General features: G+C 43.6%; 1 protein-coding gene across 19 annotated transcripts in view; it reads left to right on the top strand.

Annotated features, from left to right (window-relative positions):
* Window positions 1-15,479: 15,479 nt before the first annotated feature.
* NRCAM (neuronal cell adhesion molecule) overlaps window positions 15,480-17,344 on the top strand; it is a 171,915-nt gene continuing 170,050 nt past the window's right edge. For 8 of the 19 annotated variants that reach the window (XM_075429505.1, XM_075429497.1, XM_075429495.1 and 5 more), the window contains exon 1: window positions 15,481-15,710. The gene's annotated coding sequence lies outside the window, so the exon portion shown is untranslated. Of the gene's footprint in view, window positions 15,711-16,231; window positions 16,247-17,344 lie in introns of those variants that run through there. The other 11 variants (XM_075429489.1, XM_075429493.1, XM_075429494.1 and 8 more) reach the window with 3 other exon arrangements.

Below are 17,344 nucleotides of genomic sequence, written 5' to 3'. Positions count from 1 at the left end.
GTTCCCACTTGAAAATGTGCCAGGTTTGCATCCCGCAAAGAAAACCAGTGAGTTCATGCTTGAGTTTAGAAAGTGATAATGTTGTATTTTTGCAAAATTGACATAATGTCCTCACTCTGATTTTGAAAGGCAGGAAGAAAGAGTCCAGACCGGGAAATGAAAAGATATAGACATAAAATAATGTCCCTTTACGCAAAGTCAGAAACAGAAAAAGCCTCTAGGTCATCTCTTAGTTTCTAATTATCTAGGCAGAAGGAGATCTTAGCTGAAGGAGGTTTCATTACCAAAGGAAAGGAAATAAAACTTTTAAATGTTGAAGTGTGATCACTGATTTTGGGATATTTTCTGTCAGAGATACGAAGATACTGATTCTATTGCACAAGGCTCAGGCAGCAGCAGTTGAATATAATTATAGTTTTGGTCACTGCTATTAGAGAAAGAGATATTCAGACTAAAACAGATGCAAAGAAGGGCTGCCAAAGCGAAGATTAAAAGAGCATAGTTTGTTTTGTCTAACAAAACAAGGGCTGGAAGGAAGGCACATGCTGCTACTTAAAAACACTTCAAGACAGAAAAGATAGTAACCTAAGGGATAACACTTGCATAAAACCAAAGGTGCTCAAACTGACCAGAAATAAATTTAACCAGAAAGTAAAAAGGTGCTAAAGCCCCAAGGAGCAAGATTGCAGAATAGCTATACAGAGCATTAACAGTGCAAAAGAAACTGATTTAGTGGAAGTTTTAGAAACTAAGCTCATGAATGGCTACCAGTCTCCATGGCCAACTGAATCCCTTCCAACCTATGTGGCAGGTAAGAACTCATTAACCCCTTAGATACAACAGAATCCATAGGCTTATGGGAACTTCCAATAGCTCCTTCATATTAGACCTAATAGATAAGGATTATGTCTTGTCTTTGATCCATCGCTTACAGAGCATTTCATTTATTTTGCTTTCCTTGCCTAGCTGGTAAAGGGAGCTGACAGAGGCTGAAGACACAAGACACAACAGACATAGAAGACACAACAGGTGAAGGAAACATCTAGTGTGTGCTTACTACTCATTGGCACCATTAATTTTTGATCAGAGATTAAGATACTTATATGCTGCTGGGTCAACAAATAGTGCTGATTTTCTTCCATTAAAAGACTCTTCTCAAAATGACCAGTATTAAATACAAACATAATCTGTTGCAGGAGAGTCTGTGTTAAGGCTTCCTCTTTCTGCTTAAGGACTGCACTCCCAGGCACAGCTGTGATAGAAACCCGTAATCTTTTACACTCAACTACGTACAGCAAGAAGACAAAACCACTTTTTTTTTTTTTGGCACTGTTGCCTGAAAAGTGAGTCAAATTTTCAGACCTTGCAGAATTGTTCCATTTCAGGGACAGTTTGGTGGTAGAAGCAAGGTATATCCTTAGTGTAATCATATGCATTTGCAAAGAAAAATAAGCATGCCAAATGCCTCTTCCTCAGACTCTGTAGGCACAAGATGAGTGCTCCAGCCACACGTCACTGAGGTGCGACCCCGAGGGGCTGCTGCCCCCTGATTTCTCTGTTCACTGCCCGGCCTCCTCACTCCTGGCCTCTTCATTCCCATACCTGCAGTCACGTGTGCTCCTGGTACGTACCAGTTCATCCCAGTGTGCCACCTGGGCCAATGCTTCGCTGATGGCCTCACTGTTTGCAGCTACTTATATAACAAGAACAATGTTTTTTTTAATTGTTCTTTCTTCAAGATTTAACAAGGACAATTCTATTGTTTATATTAATAAAATTGGCAGATTCAGTAGGGGGGAACCATTCGCAATTTTCAGCATAATATAAAAATTAAACTAGAACTGAAAAACTCCAGTGTTTATATCCCTGGTAATGCATGTTTAATCTTCAGTAGCAATGCAATTTTGCTTTTCATTTACAATTTCATTTAACTTAGCGATTTCTCATAACAATATCATCAACAACTATTTCACCATATAGTTGCAATAGCATAAAAAATACACAGTAGCATTTTGAAACCTTTACCTTGCAGGAAGAAGCTGTAATGTAGCATTTTCATGTAAAACCACAGAGATAACCTGGACAGATTACTAATACCATTAAAGTGCAATGCCGAGTTCAACAAACTTACAATTTTAGCATTTAAAAGCTTTTTTTTGTTTTCAAAACCTTGTGAACTGGAAAAAGAACAGCTTTTTGTGCTCACACCATTATTTTACAATTGAATAAGATAATAATCATCACAATAATATCACAGGGAAACAGTCTTCCAGAATGCCTCAAAATTTTGATAGCAAACCCCCCGAAGTAATATCTTAAAGACCTGATCTGTGTCCACTTTGGGACATAACTTCAGCAAAGCTGCTGTGCCATGCTTCCTCACTGTCCGCTCTGTAGAAATCAGAAATATGTTCCTGTCCTTTTGTACACCTCATTTGAATATATTTTCCAGCAGGCAAGTCAGGCAGTCATGGAACGCTTCTAACAATGAAACAACAAGACCTATATTGTAAAGAAAAAAGCAGAAATGGTGGAGAGTTTAAAAGCCAAATAGGGAATATTTCTGTCCTCCTAAAAGAAAAAGCAGATACCTCAGGTGCTGCATAAAATGTGGAGTCAAAGGACAAAACCATTGGCACTACTCAATCTGAAATGGAAGCATTAGTTTATAGAGTCTGCTAAGACATGAGCATGTGATAACTTCAAAACGTGAGCATTGTGTCCATTCTAGCTGGTTTATTTCTTGCAACATATTAGATTTAAAACCATCACCAAGCAGGTCTGAACAATACTTACACAAATCTGTGTATGAATAGTGCAGGAAAAGCAATAATATCTCTATAGCAGACTGAGTTTTAAGTACTTTGCACCAGATATGTCATAAATCCTTGGGAAGTGCTACAGAACAGTAAGGAAAGCTTAGATGAGATTTTCAGGAAGCAAGTGTGCTCTGGACAGCTGTTTATTGTGTGGGTTCATATATATCTAAATGGTTGTGTATATTAGCGATAGTAAATCACAAAATCACAGAATCACAGAACGGTAGGGGTTGGAAGGGACCTCTGTGGGTCATCTAGTCCAACCCTCCTGCCGAAGCAGGGTCACCTACAGCAGGCTGTAGAGGACCTTGTCTCGGCGGGTCTTGAATATCTCCAGAGAAGGAGACTCCACAACCTCCCTGGGCAGCCTGTTCCAGTGCTCCGTCAGCCTTAGAGGGAAGAAGTTCTTCCTCATGTTCAGGTGGAACTTCCTGTGCCTCAGTTTGTGCCCACTGCCCCTTGTCCTGTCACTGGGCACTACTGAAAAGAGCTTGGCCCCATCCTCCTGACACCCACCCTTCAGATATTTGTAAGTATATATTAGGTCCCCTCGCAGCCTTCTCTTCTTCAGGCTGAACAAGCCCAGCTCCCTCAGCCTCTCCTCATAGGAGAGATACTCCAGTCCATCCTTGTAGCCCTCCGCTGGACTCTCTCCAGTAGCTCCTCATCTTTCTTGAAGTGGGGAGCCCAGAACTGGACACAGTACTCCAGATGAGGCCTCACTAGGGCAGTGTATAGGGGAAGGAGAACCTCCCTCGACCTGCTGGCCACACTCTTCTTAATGCACCCTAGGATCCCATTGGCCTTCTTGGCAGCCAGGGCACACTGCTGGCTCATGGTTAACCTGTCGTCCACCAGGACACCCAGGTCCCTCTCCACAGAGCTGCTCTCCAGCAGGTCCATCCCGAGCCTGTACTGATGCATGGGGTTGTTCCTCCCCAGGTGCAGGACCCTGCATTTGCCTTTGTTGAACCTCATCAGGTTCCTCTCTGACCAACTTTCCAGCCTATCCAGGTCATGCTGAATGGCAGCGCAGCCTTCTGGTGTATCTACCACACCTCCCAGTTTGGTGTCATCCGCAAACGCTGAGGGTGCATTCTAACTCTTCATCCAGGTCGTTGATGAAGAAGTTAAACAAGGCTGGAGACACTTTGTATTAGTAGTCACTCTGACCAGTCAGGCCTTTACAGAATGAAACCACACAGAGAAAGATACTTCTCTTTCCTTCTGGAGATAATGAGGAAGAAGATTTAGATCATTATTACTGTCCAGGACACAATGCCTTTGCTTTCCTCCCTCACAATAGCTACTTGTAAAGATGAAGCTCTCGCAGCCAGGCCTCAGAAAACAATAATCCATGGTCACAATAGCCCACAGTCAGCTCAAAGTCACTAGAAACACTGGAAAGGACTAATTCTCAGGTCCCCAAAATATTTTGAAATGTCTGATTTCCAGCTGGGCTTAGACTGCCAAACCCTAAAGGCCTTGTGAAAGACGGGCAGTGTCAAGAGGTTGGGCTGCAGAAGGTCCCCATGGTAAGTTCCCCATTGCAAAAGCACTTCAAAGGTGTGGAATCTCCAGAACAAATAAACTCGAGCTGACAGTAGGTGCCTTGTTCTGGTAACCTTTTCTATCAAGAGCATCCCTGACACACCTGGTATCAAGTGCCCAGCTGACATACAGGGATGTTTGTGAAATGGGCAGAGAGTTATTCTTAGCAGGCAGCTGGTGCCAAGCCTTCTCCTTTCTGCTCAGAACAGTTCCTCGAAAGAAGACTCCCATGCCGACCTTCTGTCCTGGAGAAATCTACTGTACAATGAGACAACAAAGCTCCCAAGCCAGATTCAGTGCTGGGCTGAGGGGTGTTACGAGCACGTTTTCAGGGGTGTGAGGAAGGAAGCATGTTCCCTGAGCAAGCCAAAGGATAAGCATGGGGGCTGCTCTGCCAACCCTACAAGCCACTTGCATGACTTTTGGTTGTCGTCATGGGGTGACATGGGGATAGGCAGGCTGCTATTCCAATTGTCAAGGTTTCTACCGAGTAAGAGGGCATTCTCCTTTTGGTGGTGGAAAAACATAATTGGTCCCAATATGTGCCTGTGCTGCCACGCTTTTGAAGAGATGTGCTATCTATGTGGGCAAAAGCACAGACCATGGAGGTGGCATGGAATACGTGCTGGCGGTCTCCAATCACTACAGACCACGCAGAGAGGTGATCTGAACGGTAGTGTAAGAGTCTTGTTGCTTGAGGAACATGGCCCCTGGACATCAGCCGGGCCTTTCTCCAGAGCCCCAAAGCATTACACGTGCTGCCAGAGACATGCTAAGGAAAGACAACGGAAGAATCTGAAACTGCACACAGCAGACCTAAAGCCGGTACAAAGTAGAAAACAGAACTTCTAATTAGGTGCTCAGAATTATGTACTTTTTTTATCATGACAGCTCCTGGACAGGTTTTCTTCCCTAGTTACCTGAAAAGAAACGAGAATAAAGAGCTTTTTCAGAAGGTAAGTCACCCTGTCAGACTGTACTTGTAAAAACAAACCCATTGCATCTCATAAACCCCTTCTCCACAACAGTAGATTAGAAAATGATTGAATGCAGTTGATTTTCTAATCTGATGCAGACATGCTCAAATAGCTTTATAGAGATATAGCACTGCAGCCTTCATTTAGCTTGAATTAAACAATACCTGCTACAGCTAGTCTGCATTTTAGTGTTAGCCTCTTGTCTGCAGTCACCTACTGTGAAGGTCAACAAATTAGATCGCAGAAGGCTCAATGTTTGTATCTTACATGTTTGAGACTTTACTCAGGTGTATGTATCAGAGCTGCGTATCTCTAATCTCTACGCATGTCTCTATCGTTACTAAAACAAGATGTCACAGTAGATGGTGGCAAGTAGTCAGCTGTGCACTCAGCTGCATCTGCTCTTCCACATCTCTGCGAAGATGTCTAGGATGTCATAGTTTTGCTCAGACAAGTCATCTTGCCTTATTCTCATCTTTCTTTCAAGGTCTAGAACAACAGCTGTTGTGAATCAAGGTCTAGGTTTATTTCCCTAGGGACAAAAGATGGGAAAGCAGTCTGTATGAGTTCCTACTTGAGTACTGCTTCAAGATCTTCCCTTCCTCTTTCCCAGAAAAAAACAATTTTTTCTACGTGATTGTTCCGCATTCTGAAAAACTCTTATTTTCTTTAGCTTTGCCCTGTGGACTTATCTATGCCTGGTTGACTTCTGATGCCCCTGTACCTCTATTGCTATGTTTTAAAGTACTGTCTTTAATGATCACATGCCTTATTTTGAAAACTACTGCTGCCATTATAAACAATTGTTAAATGGCTTATAGAACAGTCTTTCTGCTTATCTATTTCTCTGTTTATTTCTGGACAACAGTGTACTTGCCTAAGATAGCTCTCATCATTTTACTTCTTGAATTTGTGCCACAGAACAAAGGATGATAAAAGTGTTACATCAAAAAAAGCAATATCCTTGTCTTTCCTGCTCAAAAATGTCAGTGTTACAGCATTTCTAAAATTTTAAGTGGAGCACAAACATTTCTCAGAACATCAAAGGACTGGAGTAATGAGAAAATCATTATTACATAGCTAAAATAACAGAAGATCATAGATGGTTCCAAGGGATTGATTTTGGGTATGGTAGAAGGCTCCTCCCCATATCGCTACAACAAAAAATAACTTCAGAATGTAAGTGGAGGTTAGCAGAAAAACTGAAGTTTGATGTCAAAGGTAATACGTATACCACATTTTTGAAGAGAAATCTAGATGACAGAAGAATCTATTTGGCTTCAAGGCACAGACTGAAACAGTAAGCCACAACTTCATTTGTGCATTGATTACAGGTATTCATATATCAAATATGCAAATTCCTATTGAATGTGCTAAATAAAATGGTTATTTAGTGTATTTCAACATGTGAAGGACCTCAGACTTAAAGCTATTTCTGTGATCTGTGGTAGTGGAAAATAGTGAACAGGTGCATGCACACATACAGAAAAGACCTGGATGTATCCACGCCCAGTTAAAAGTTCCCTGTAAGGAGCAGAGGCATTCTCCTGGCTCCAATTTAGGCACCATGGTAGATTAAATAGTCAGGAAATCAGTCCCATAGATCCACACTGGCACTGGAACAGGTTGCTTGGAGAAGCTGTGGATGTCCCCTTCATGGAAGTGTTCAAGGCCAGGTTGGATGGGGCTTTGAGCAACATGGTCTAGTGGAAGGTGTCCTTGCCCATGGGCAGGGGACTTGGAACTAGATGATCTTTAAGGTCCTTTCCAACCCAAACCATGCTATGATTCTATGATCCAGAAGTTTCCACGGCCTCTCCCAAGACTGTTTGACCCACCTTGCCTCCAGCTGTGTGCATCAGAGTCCACCAGCTACCCCTGTGAGGACTAGCACCAGCCTATGGACCACATTGCTTGTCACCAGTTGGGACTTACAACAAAAACTGAGTGCTTACCTTTTTAGGCTTGCTTGCACTCTGCCTTTATTATTAAAGAAATTAAAAATTCAGTTGGTATTAATCAGTTTGAGTAAACCAGGAAAACTTCTCTGCACCACTGTTGGTGACAAAATATCGCACGGTCTGTGCTCTGTCACTTCACCCATCTGATTTGAGGGCATACAGCTGGTAACTAAATTAATTTGCTTCTGCAAGTTTTCAAAAATATTCAAGGGAACTCCTGAACTGAGGAAAGTGCTGGAGTCTTGTAGCAGTCAGCATCACAGCAAGCAGGGAAGTGGGTTCCAGCACTGGAGGAGGTGAGTGATTATTCTTTAAATGTGACCCCTGCCCGAGCACTTTGGAAGGAGCAAGGGTAGTTATGGAGTGAAAGACTGAGAATCTTAAACGCAGACTGGAAAAAGGCTCACTACGTCACTGAGAGGAAAGTGTGAACACCTGGTATCATACATCATTAACTAAGGCTTTTCATTTATTTTAGTGAGATACAGCACACAGATGGAAGATAGCCAAACTTCACAATAATTGCTGTATGTGATACTAGCTCTTCCAGCAAAGCATAGTGAGACAGAGAAGACTCATTTCCAGTATTCTTTTCAGAAATTGTGTCACTTCACTTCATGAAAGGAAAATTATATGCTCTTTCCACAAAAGAATGGAAAAATAACAAAGCTCAGGGACTATGCAGCAAAGGGCAGGGAGTTAGGGGATATCAAGCAGAAGCAGCATTCAGTTTCTTTACTGAGAAGTGCTATGCTGGTATACCACAAATTGAAAATGATCAAACAAAATACAAAAATGCAGGCAGAAGCTCATCTGCTAGACACAGAATGGTAAAACTAAATAGATCTGCTTGCTGTTTATGTATCAGTGCAATTTTCTGTTAGGAATGAGGGGATAAAAGAAAGGTATTCCTTCTGTTTACGCTGAAGCTCCCACCTGCACATGCAACAGGACCTTTGCAAATTTGCTGCACCTCAATTTCATCTCAAAAGCATGGGGAAAAATATTTCCAAGTCACCTGTCAGCATTTGGAACTTCTCAGCATTGTATCATTTTAAAATTCTTTTGTTTTCTTAAATATCTGTATATTACATTTCGTGCGCTGCACAAATGCATTGTTTTTAATTCATTTGTTGTGTTTCACATTAAACATTTTCAGTAATTTTTTTTCTGAGTCCTTCAAAGTATTTCATTCAGTTAGGGCAAATTTCCTGAACTCTTCTAAATTCCCAATTCATACGTAGAGGTCATCACAACTAGAATGTTCCCAGGGGATCTCAGCTCCCCTTCCAGGCTTCCCCCATGGCTAGTGATTAGCTATTGCGGTGATCATCAATCACATCTTCTAAACACCATTTGGTGCTTGGACTATGACAGACCCTATGAATTATTAACTAACCTCACTGTCAATTAAAGCTGAGAATACTCACATACCGCATTACAGTATGCATTGTTATCGAGGTGGTGGGCTGCGCAGGTGTTGTTTTTCCTCCTATCATGGGTGTTTTGCCTGTGTGAATTGCACATTTTCAGGGTCAGAAATTGGGGGTTTTTTTTGTCTTTTGTACTAACATAAATAAAACCAAGTGCAAAATGTTTCACTTCAAGTAATTCTAGTTTTCTGGACCTTCAAAAATACATAATTATCCTGCTATGATGACCAATACAAGACAATCTTGGAAATATGTTTGGTTATGCAGAATAAAATAAGGCTAATTGTTCAGTCATCTGCTTCAGAAAGCTACAAGGAGCATGAACGGATGTGTCTCCTCTGGGAACCTAGTAAAGCCAGTCAATTTCTCCAGAGAATTTCTCACTTAAACTGCTTCAAGAAATCCAAACATAAGCCATTAGGGCAATGGTATGTTTGTAATTTTAAACTGATCTCAACCTTAGAATCATAGAATCGTAGAATCATAGAATGTTTTGGGTTGGAAGGGACCTTAAAGATCATCTAGTTCCAAGTCCCCTGCCATGGGCAGGGACACCTTCCCCTAGACCACGTTGCTCAAAGGTCCAACAGACTTAGAGAACAAGGTGCATCTTAAGTAAGCAGAATAGAAAAGCCCTTTGGGCATTTTTCTGGTTCAAGACTAAAGGATAACTTCAAAAGGACTTAATTGATGTCATTTTTCACCAAAGTTTTCCTCTCCTTCTTCTCAGTTTCCCAGGCAAAGCCTTTCCTTCATTCTAAGCCTTACTACATGTGATCAAAATTCATATTCAAGTGTTGGGAAAGGAAGCAGACCTTACTCTTCTACCAACTTGGCTACGTTTCTCTGTCATCTGAAGAGAATTCAGTACACGCTTAATTTTTCTGTGTATGAATCATTAAGTTCATTCACATTATGTGTATGCACAATGAACAAGTGCATGAACATTTGGTGGATTGGAATGAAGTTTCACTAAAGCAAGAGTTATAGCTCTAATAGCTATTATTTGGCATCTTTCAGAATCTTGGAGTTGCTTTCTAGCTCATTTCCATAATGGAAAACGTCGCACTGAAGACAGACTCTCTTAACCTGTGAGACACTTAGCTGAAAGATGCAAGAGGTTAAATCACAAGGTCAAGCTTGACTTTAAGCTCCTGTATTTGAAAATGGAGCTGCTTAGTATTCAACACTTTAAAAGTCCCTTGGATAAACTGTCTGGTGTCTGTAGACTTTTGATCTTTGTGGAGCAGTTTTTCAAGAACCTTGAACCATGATTTATGCTTGTAAGAGATTTTTAACTGTCTCAGCCGATCTCTTCTAATGGAAAAGAGTAAACTCTAATCAAGAACAGAGAACGTGTTTGGTGTTTGCAGACAATTTAATCCACTGTGCGTGAAGGAGTTCCTTCCTTAATTCATATAGCAGATAAAACATTGTCCTGTTGAAATCAGTATCAAATTTCCATTGACTTGAGCCATTACACCATGTTGAATAGAGCTGCCAAAAATAGATGTAGTTTCTGTAATATGCCATGGATCACATTAAATACATATTTTATATAATCCCTTCTCTCTCAAGTTTCTGACAAGTTCCAGCAGCCTTTTATGTTCCTTGAGACCACGTTCTGAGCATAGCCAAAAGCACAGTGGTCTGCATACTTTGATATCTGTGGATGTTTTAAGAAGTTCACCTATCTCTTCCACCTGAAAAACTTGATCTCTTAAGCATTCTCAGAGCACATCCATCTGATTGGTTAAACTTGACACAAAACCAAGCTGATGGTAATATCTTCCTGTGATTAGAATTGTCTAGGGTGTGTGAGGCATATGTTTAACTCCTTTTTCAGCCTTTGCTAACTAGCAGCTAAGAAATGGAGTATTCCAAAATAAAATGGTGCTGTCACTGCTCCTTCCAAAGGCATTTCATTTTGCATGGAGTTATTAAATACCCATAGGCACAAGAGAGAACACTCTAATCATTAGTCTAGATAGTCTAGCTACTGGGGAGAATGGAGGCCAGTTACAAATCTAATAAAAAAATAGACACAAAAAAACCAGTGAAATATGTGCAGACATAGGGTTAGAACTCAAGTTTCCTCATGCATAGGCAAATATATAAATTACAGAGTTTCTGTGTGTAAGATGTGTTTTATGTGTGTAATCTTACTTTCTCTCAGTGTTTAGATATCCTGCACGAGGTGGAAGAGCATCAGTCGGGTGGGTTGAAAACGCTGTCTTCATCTTCAGATTCTCCTAGATGCTGTTGCAAGGTTTCTGCCCTGAGAAGTTAAAGTTCATTAAACAAAGGAAACAGATGAACCCAGACCTCCTACTTCCTTTCCCAGCACTCTAATGATCAAGCTAGTGGAAGATGAGACAGGTTGATAGCACTGACAGCTCCTTCTCTCCATCTGCTCCTTGAAGAACAGGAGCCTCTCCTTCCATTTTTCATACAACCATCTAATTCCTGAAGGAAGTTTCAGTCCTGTGAATCTCTGGCAGTGTCTCCCAGCAGCCTGGAATATCTAAAGTTCTAAAAAGGCAGGATTATAAACACAGCATTTCTGTGTGTCAGTCACTAACTTGCTCTTTGCTTAGCCTGCTAGCCTTCATAGTTGCTAGAAGAACTCTAATTTCTTGTAAGGGAAGACTAGGTGACAGCTTATGTATCAGGCATGGCAGTACCTAACTGTAGGCACAAATTGTCTTTTGAGAAAATAGTTCTGAAGCCTTTAATTATTTTTCAATTCTTGACAGCTCATCAGAAGGCTTCTGTGCAGTCTTTCCTGTACGATTCCCTTGCTAGCCTAGTTCTCAACATATTTTACATGAAAACACATCCTTTGCCTGGTCCTCTGTGAAAGCTGATTCTGTTACCATATACCACGCAGTGCAGCTTTTAACATGAGACATTATTACTTAAGCTTTTGATCTTGTCTTTTGTCTGTTTTCTGCTTAGAAATATTCACATTTTATGCTGCTGTAGTAAATAAACACTAGCTTCCAAAAAGGATTAGTCCAGCAGTAAGCATGTTTACTTTAATATTATGGTATCAGAAGATCCTCCAAAAAAAATTTGCAATGCCCATAAATAAATTTGATCTCAAAAGTTGTTCAGTTTTTGATTGGGAGGGCCCACAATCTACTGAATATGATTAGTCTAAATTTTATTGACTTCCAATATATTCAGTGTAGTACTCCTCACCATTTTACTGTGTGCGAAGTACCGTGTGTGCTATACCATGCTCCATTCACCACTGTAAGAACTGAAAACAAGTGGAACAGTGGGACAGTGGGATAACTCACATCAAAATCACATGGGTGGTATTCAGCTGAGTAAATGTAGACTCTTACAATGTAGGCATCTACAGCTGAGTGAGACACCCGCTGGTCCTGTTACAGTCAATGGAGAGAAACAGGCATTTCTAGGATGCAATTCAGCTTATCCTAACGTAGACGTCTAAAATAGGTTAGATGAATCATACACTAAATGTGCCTATTTCTGCTTCCCTTTATACTCGGTGGAGCTGGTGACTAGCTCAGACGCAGACGTTCACATAGTAGACATCTAAAGTTAGGTGAGATGAACAACCCAAGATGTCTCTCCATATTGCTTACAAACTTCTGGTCTAATAACAAAATGTCAAAGAATTCTTTTCAGTGAACATTAGCCTCTTCCAAGGCATCAGCCCTATGAATATTTTATTTGGCAACCTCTTCCTAAAAACACTTTGCAGATGTTCAGAACGCCACTGATAGCCATCACAGACAAGTTTTTGATAGTTTTTCCTGTGTAACAATACTGTGATCATGTGTATCAATTTTGTGTATCAATTAAATGCATGTGTCGTGTACCTGATACTGCTTCCCTAGACAAACAGTACAAAAAACCCTAACAGATTGATACAGAAGAAGGATGTAGATAGCTACGTGAGTCAAGGTTGATATTAAAGCAATGTGAAGACTAAACCACTACGTTTGCAACCACCCATTCATGGACATAATTATAGCAGGCAAAGTGAGGAGATACAAAAAGTAGTATGATGACTACAGAAAAGATGCAAGGCAGCAGAGAACTCTTCAGTCACACAACTTCTGCTTATCGTAATGGCTGTTGTTTGTTGTGCCAACAAGCCCACCTGTTTCTTTTTGCTTTGTGCCACCATCCTACTGCCAGTATGGATGGCATTCGTCCACAATAATGGATGCCATCACCAGCAGAAGTAGCTCCTAGCTCTGTAACAGGCTGTATAAACCCCTGAATTCACTTGTTTACTGATAATTATATGTATGCCACCATTTGGAAAGTTCTGCTTTGTGCTACTGAATGTGTGTACTTGTTTATCTCAGTAATATAAAAAATATGGAGTTTAAATTCCGAGGGGAATCATAAGGGTATAATCATACCAGCTGCAACATTTCAGCCCAATCATACATCACTATAGAGTTGTTTATTGCACCCTCCCTGCAATAGTGAAATCTCTTTATTTATTTGGTTTCTGTGGTCTAACTTGCACCATGTGGTTTGCCACAACCCACTGGTTTATGCTTATAAAACTTGGCACATTTGCCATCCAAGTACTAACCCGATCTTTGCTCCCACATTTTAAGAAAGTTAAACTTTCAGCTCAAGCCTTTCCCCTGAAGTGTGCTACAGTTCTTCAGTCCACCTCCTGAAGGTCTGGCTCACCATGTTCCCCTGGGAATCTTGCAAGGATGCAGAAAGAGAGCTGTCTGAGAAATCCTCCTTCTCTCAGCATTTTATACCCGTATTTTCTCAAAGCCAGAATTAGCTATATTATCTCCTGATGGAACACAGTGTCATGGAAGCAAAGTCAGGCGATATATTAACGTTTTAAGGCCCCTGTTTACACATTGCTGAATGTTTACTTAGACTGTAGTGGTTTTGTATTTAAGATTAAATTAGTTGGGAACATGGAAGTTGTACGGCAAAAAACAAAAGTAAACAAACAAACAAAAGTGAAGAACATTTAAGGGTACACAGTAAATTCAAGCACTTACTTCCCTCTCTTTGAAAAAGGATTTTCTTCACATCCATCTAATCCTCTTTGCACATTGCGGTCTCAAACAATAATATCCTGGCCTCAGATTGATAGGAGCTTGAATATCTCCCAAGTCTGAAGCAGTAGTCTCTGACTTATTGTTTAACCCTTGGATATTTATATACATGTGCGATATCATTTATAGAATCTGTTATTCATCGAGAGTGTTGTTTTTCAGTAGGTCAGCTCTTCAGATTTAACTTGCCAGAGCCGTAATGGGGTTTCTGCAGAAATGCAGGGTAAGGGCTTTTTACTCATCTGGGGCATTGCTTTTTGCGCTATTAAGTTATCACCGTAGAGTTCACCTTGAGAACTGTTTTGTGAAATGTATAATACAGAATTAACCACTATAAAAGTTGCCACCTTGCAATGCACAAAAGGCTATTCTTAAAATGGCTGATCCAAAAGGAAGTGCAGCAGCAGCAGATAATCACATTTACTACATGGTAAACGTAGACTTGGATTAATTTTGAACAATATTGAGCATAGCCCATAGAAGCCTCAAAATGATATTAAAATGCTTTCTGACATTGTGCACTAAACAAACTGCAAGATGCGAACGCAAAGGTGAGCACTGTGAGCGCTTCTTGATGGAGAGGCGTGTTCAGCAGAAAGGTTTTTTTGGAATAATCCTCACCCGAGACTCTCCTCCAAACAGTCTCATCCAGAGCTTCTGGTTGAGTGATCACATCCAAGCGTCTGACTTCCTGAACTTGTGAACTGGAAATTCAACCTAACTGAATTTTGCTCTGACTGGCGAAGAACGCGCTGGTACAAGCTGTGGGCAGGCCGCTGGCTCAGCTGTTTGCGGCAGTCCCCGGGACAACCGGCATGCCGCGGAGGATTCTGCCGCCCCCCAGAAGAAGCCGGCAATGCGAGCCTCTGTCTTTGCGAAGTCAGTTTAATTTACTGTATTGTTGTACCCACAACGGCTGAAATCATCGGCTCCGATCCTGCCAACACCCGTGTTTAACTACACACATGTGAGCTGCGCTACCGAGTTCAATAGGGCTATTCTCGAGTGTAAAATAATATCCTTGTCTCCAGTTTGGGAACTAGCTGAAACCATCTATTTAGAGGGGCACTGCCGGGCTAAAATAATGCGTCTATTTAAAACGCCGCCTTTGCCAGGGCCCGCACCGCTGAGGGGCTGGGGGGGGGGGGGGGGGGGTGGGCCGGCCGGGGGTGCCCCGGCCAGCGTTAGGCTTTGCCCGGCCGGAGGAGGGCAGGGGAGCGGCCCGCCGTTGCCCGACCCCGGCGCTCAGGAGGCTCCCGCCGGGCCGCGGGCCGGGCCGGTTATCTTCCAGACGCCCCACAAGGGGCGGCCGTTAGCCGGGGCGGGGGGCTGAGGAGGCCGAGACCCGGACCGCGGGCAGGTCCGCTCGCAGAGCACGATGATGATCTTACTCTGGTCTTTACCCGGGCGGCAGAGGGAGGGAGGGGGGGAAGGAGGGAGAGCGGTCGGCAGCCGAGCCCAGGCGGCGGAGGTCTGGGGCTCGCTCCCTTTCCCCGGCGATGCCCAAGATGGAGGCCGCCGCCCCGCCGGCCGCCGCCCCGCGTCACTTCAGGTGCGAGGGACCCCCGCCGCCGCCGCCGCCGCCGCCGCCCCGCCTCGCCGCGCGCGCCCCGCAGCGGCTGGCGCAGACGCGCGCCTTCCCCGGCCCCCCCCCGCGGGAGCGCGCCCCGCGGTACGACGGGGGCGGGAGCGCCGGGGAGGTGATAGGCTCGGGAGCGCGCCTGCCTCGGCTCTTCTCGCCGGGCTGCCGAGGGGGCGGGAGGACCAGCGCGGCCGCGGGTCTCCCTCGACTCTCTTTCCCCGGGCGGAGGGGCCGCAGCTTTCCGTGAGTACCGGGCCCGGCCGCCCCTCTCACCGCGCCGCGGGAGGTGCCCGCCGCCCCGACGGGGAGGTGAGGAGCCACCCGCTCGGTACCGGCAGCGCCGGGGCTGCTCTGAGGGAACGGGCGAGCGGGGGCGCGGCGCAGGTGCCCCGGGGCGGGGAGACCCTACGCAGACGTCTGTGAGGAGGCACCTGCCGAGCCCGCCCGGTCCCGCTGCGGCGGGGGCTTTGTTGCGGTGGCCGGTGGGGACCTCCCGGCGGCGGGCGGGCCGGTCCCGGCGTGTCGCAGCCGCGGAGCCTCTCCGCCCGGCGGGGGCCGGGCGGAGAGGCTCCGCGGCTGCGACGCGCCCACATCCCTCAGCGGGTAGGTCGCCATTTCGTGCGCTGGCCGCCGGGGGCGAGGGCCCGGCGGGGGCGGGCGGCGTGTGAGGGGGAAGGAGCTGTCTGTGCTGAAGTGCCGGGATCCGGCTTTCGGCTTTTACACGTTGATTTATCGGCTTTTTTTCTTCCCCCCCCCCCCCCCCCCTTTTTTTTTCTCCTCCCCCCCCCCCCCCCCCTTCCGCGCTCTGCTTCTTTGCGGGGAATAGCAACGCCGCGTTCATTAAGGTATAAAACAGCTAAAACGTGGCTGAACTGCTCCTGTGTGCCCGTGCTTTGCTTCCTCTCTCTTGATGGCGATTGATGCAGAAAAATAAGCCTGAGCAGCAAACGCGCTTGCTCTTCGCTTAAAAAAGTAATAATTAACTAAATCTTCGGCTGCTGCTGAGCTGCTCAGCGCAGATGTCTTAGTTTTGAAGTCTGAAATGTGTTTACATGAAGGCTTCGGAGTCGAAGTGTAAACAGTACCTGATTAATAATGACAAGCTGTTTAAATATTTAAGATCATAGTGTGCTTCAGCCCAGTCAATAAGGCTGTTCCATATGGACAAGTGCGCTGTTGAAAGGACTACGATTTCTTAGCTGTCTGTATAGTTAGATAAAACAATGGAAAATGTCTTAAGTAACCTACAGTGGGACTTATATATCATGATAAGACGTTCTTTTGTCCATAAAGCTTTTCACTCTTTATTCAAAACAACCTGCTGCTGAGTCAAGAAACCACCTGGGTTTCTTTTTTCTAGTGTTCACTGTCTTTGAGTGTTTCTTTCTCTGTTTCTGAGTATTAAAATATGTTTTGATTCTTAATTAAGTATATTATGGAAAAGGTAGATGAAACCTGAAAACTTCATTGCATCTAACACACATGCTATTAATCATTTCAATTTCTTCCATAATTTAACATAATCGATGTGATAATTTATGGATAGCAATTATATGGGGCTGTGCGTAAAATAGGTCACTGTACAACATCAGGAGGCATCTGAACTTCATTTTGAGTTAGAGACCAGTGTATATGCCAAGAGATGCATCTTGCTGGTATTCTTTGGCAAAGGATATCATCTGGAAAGGGAAGGATACTATGGTGTTACGTACTAGCTCAAAGAACCTAGAATTCAGAAAACTGACTTGCAGGTGTAGCATATTTCTAATATTGGTCTACTCTTGTATTACCATTTGTGCGAATATACCTCAGGCATTTGTTTAGTTGATGGCTGTCCTTACTTTTGAATAGAAATTGCAAAGCAAGTGACCGGAGTTGCTAAAGAGTTTGGTACCGATGTGTGTGAAAGTTACTTCTTTGAATTTCAAAGTGCTGTGGATTTC

This window comes from Opisthocomus hoazin, chromosome 8 (genome assembly GCF_030867145.1).
Source record: "Opisthocomus hoazin isolate bOpiHoa1 chromosome 8, bOpiHoa1.hap1, whole genome shotgun sequence".
Taxonomy (NCBI): Eukaryota; Metazoa; Chordata; class Aves; order Opisthocomiformes; family Opisthocomidae; genus Opisthocomus; species Opisthocomus hoazin.
The sequence above is the reverse complement of the archived record's forward strand: the minus strand, read 5'-3'. Positions and strand labels throughout refer to the sequence as shown.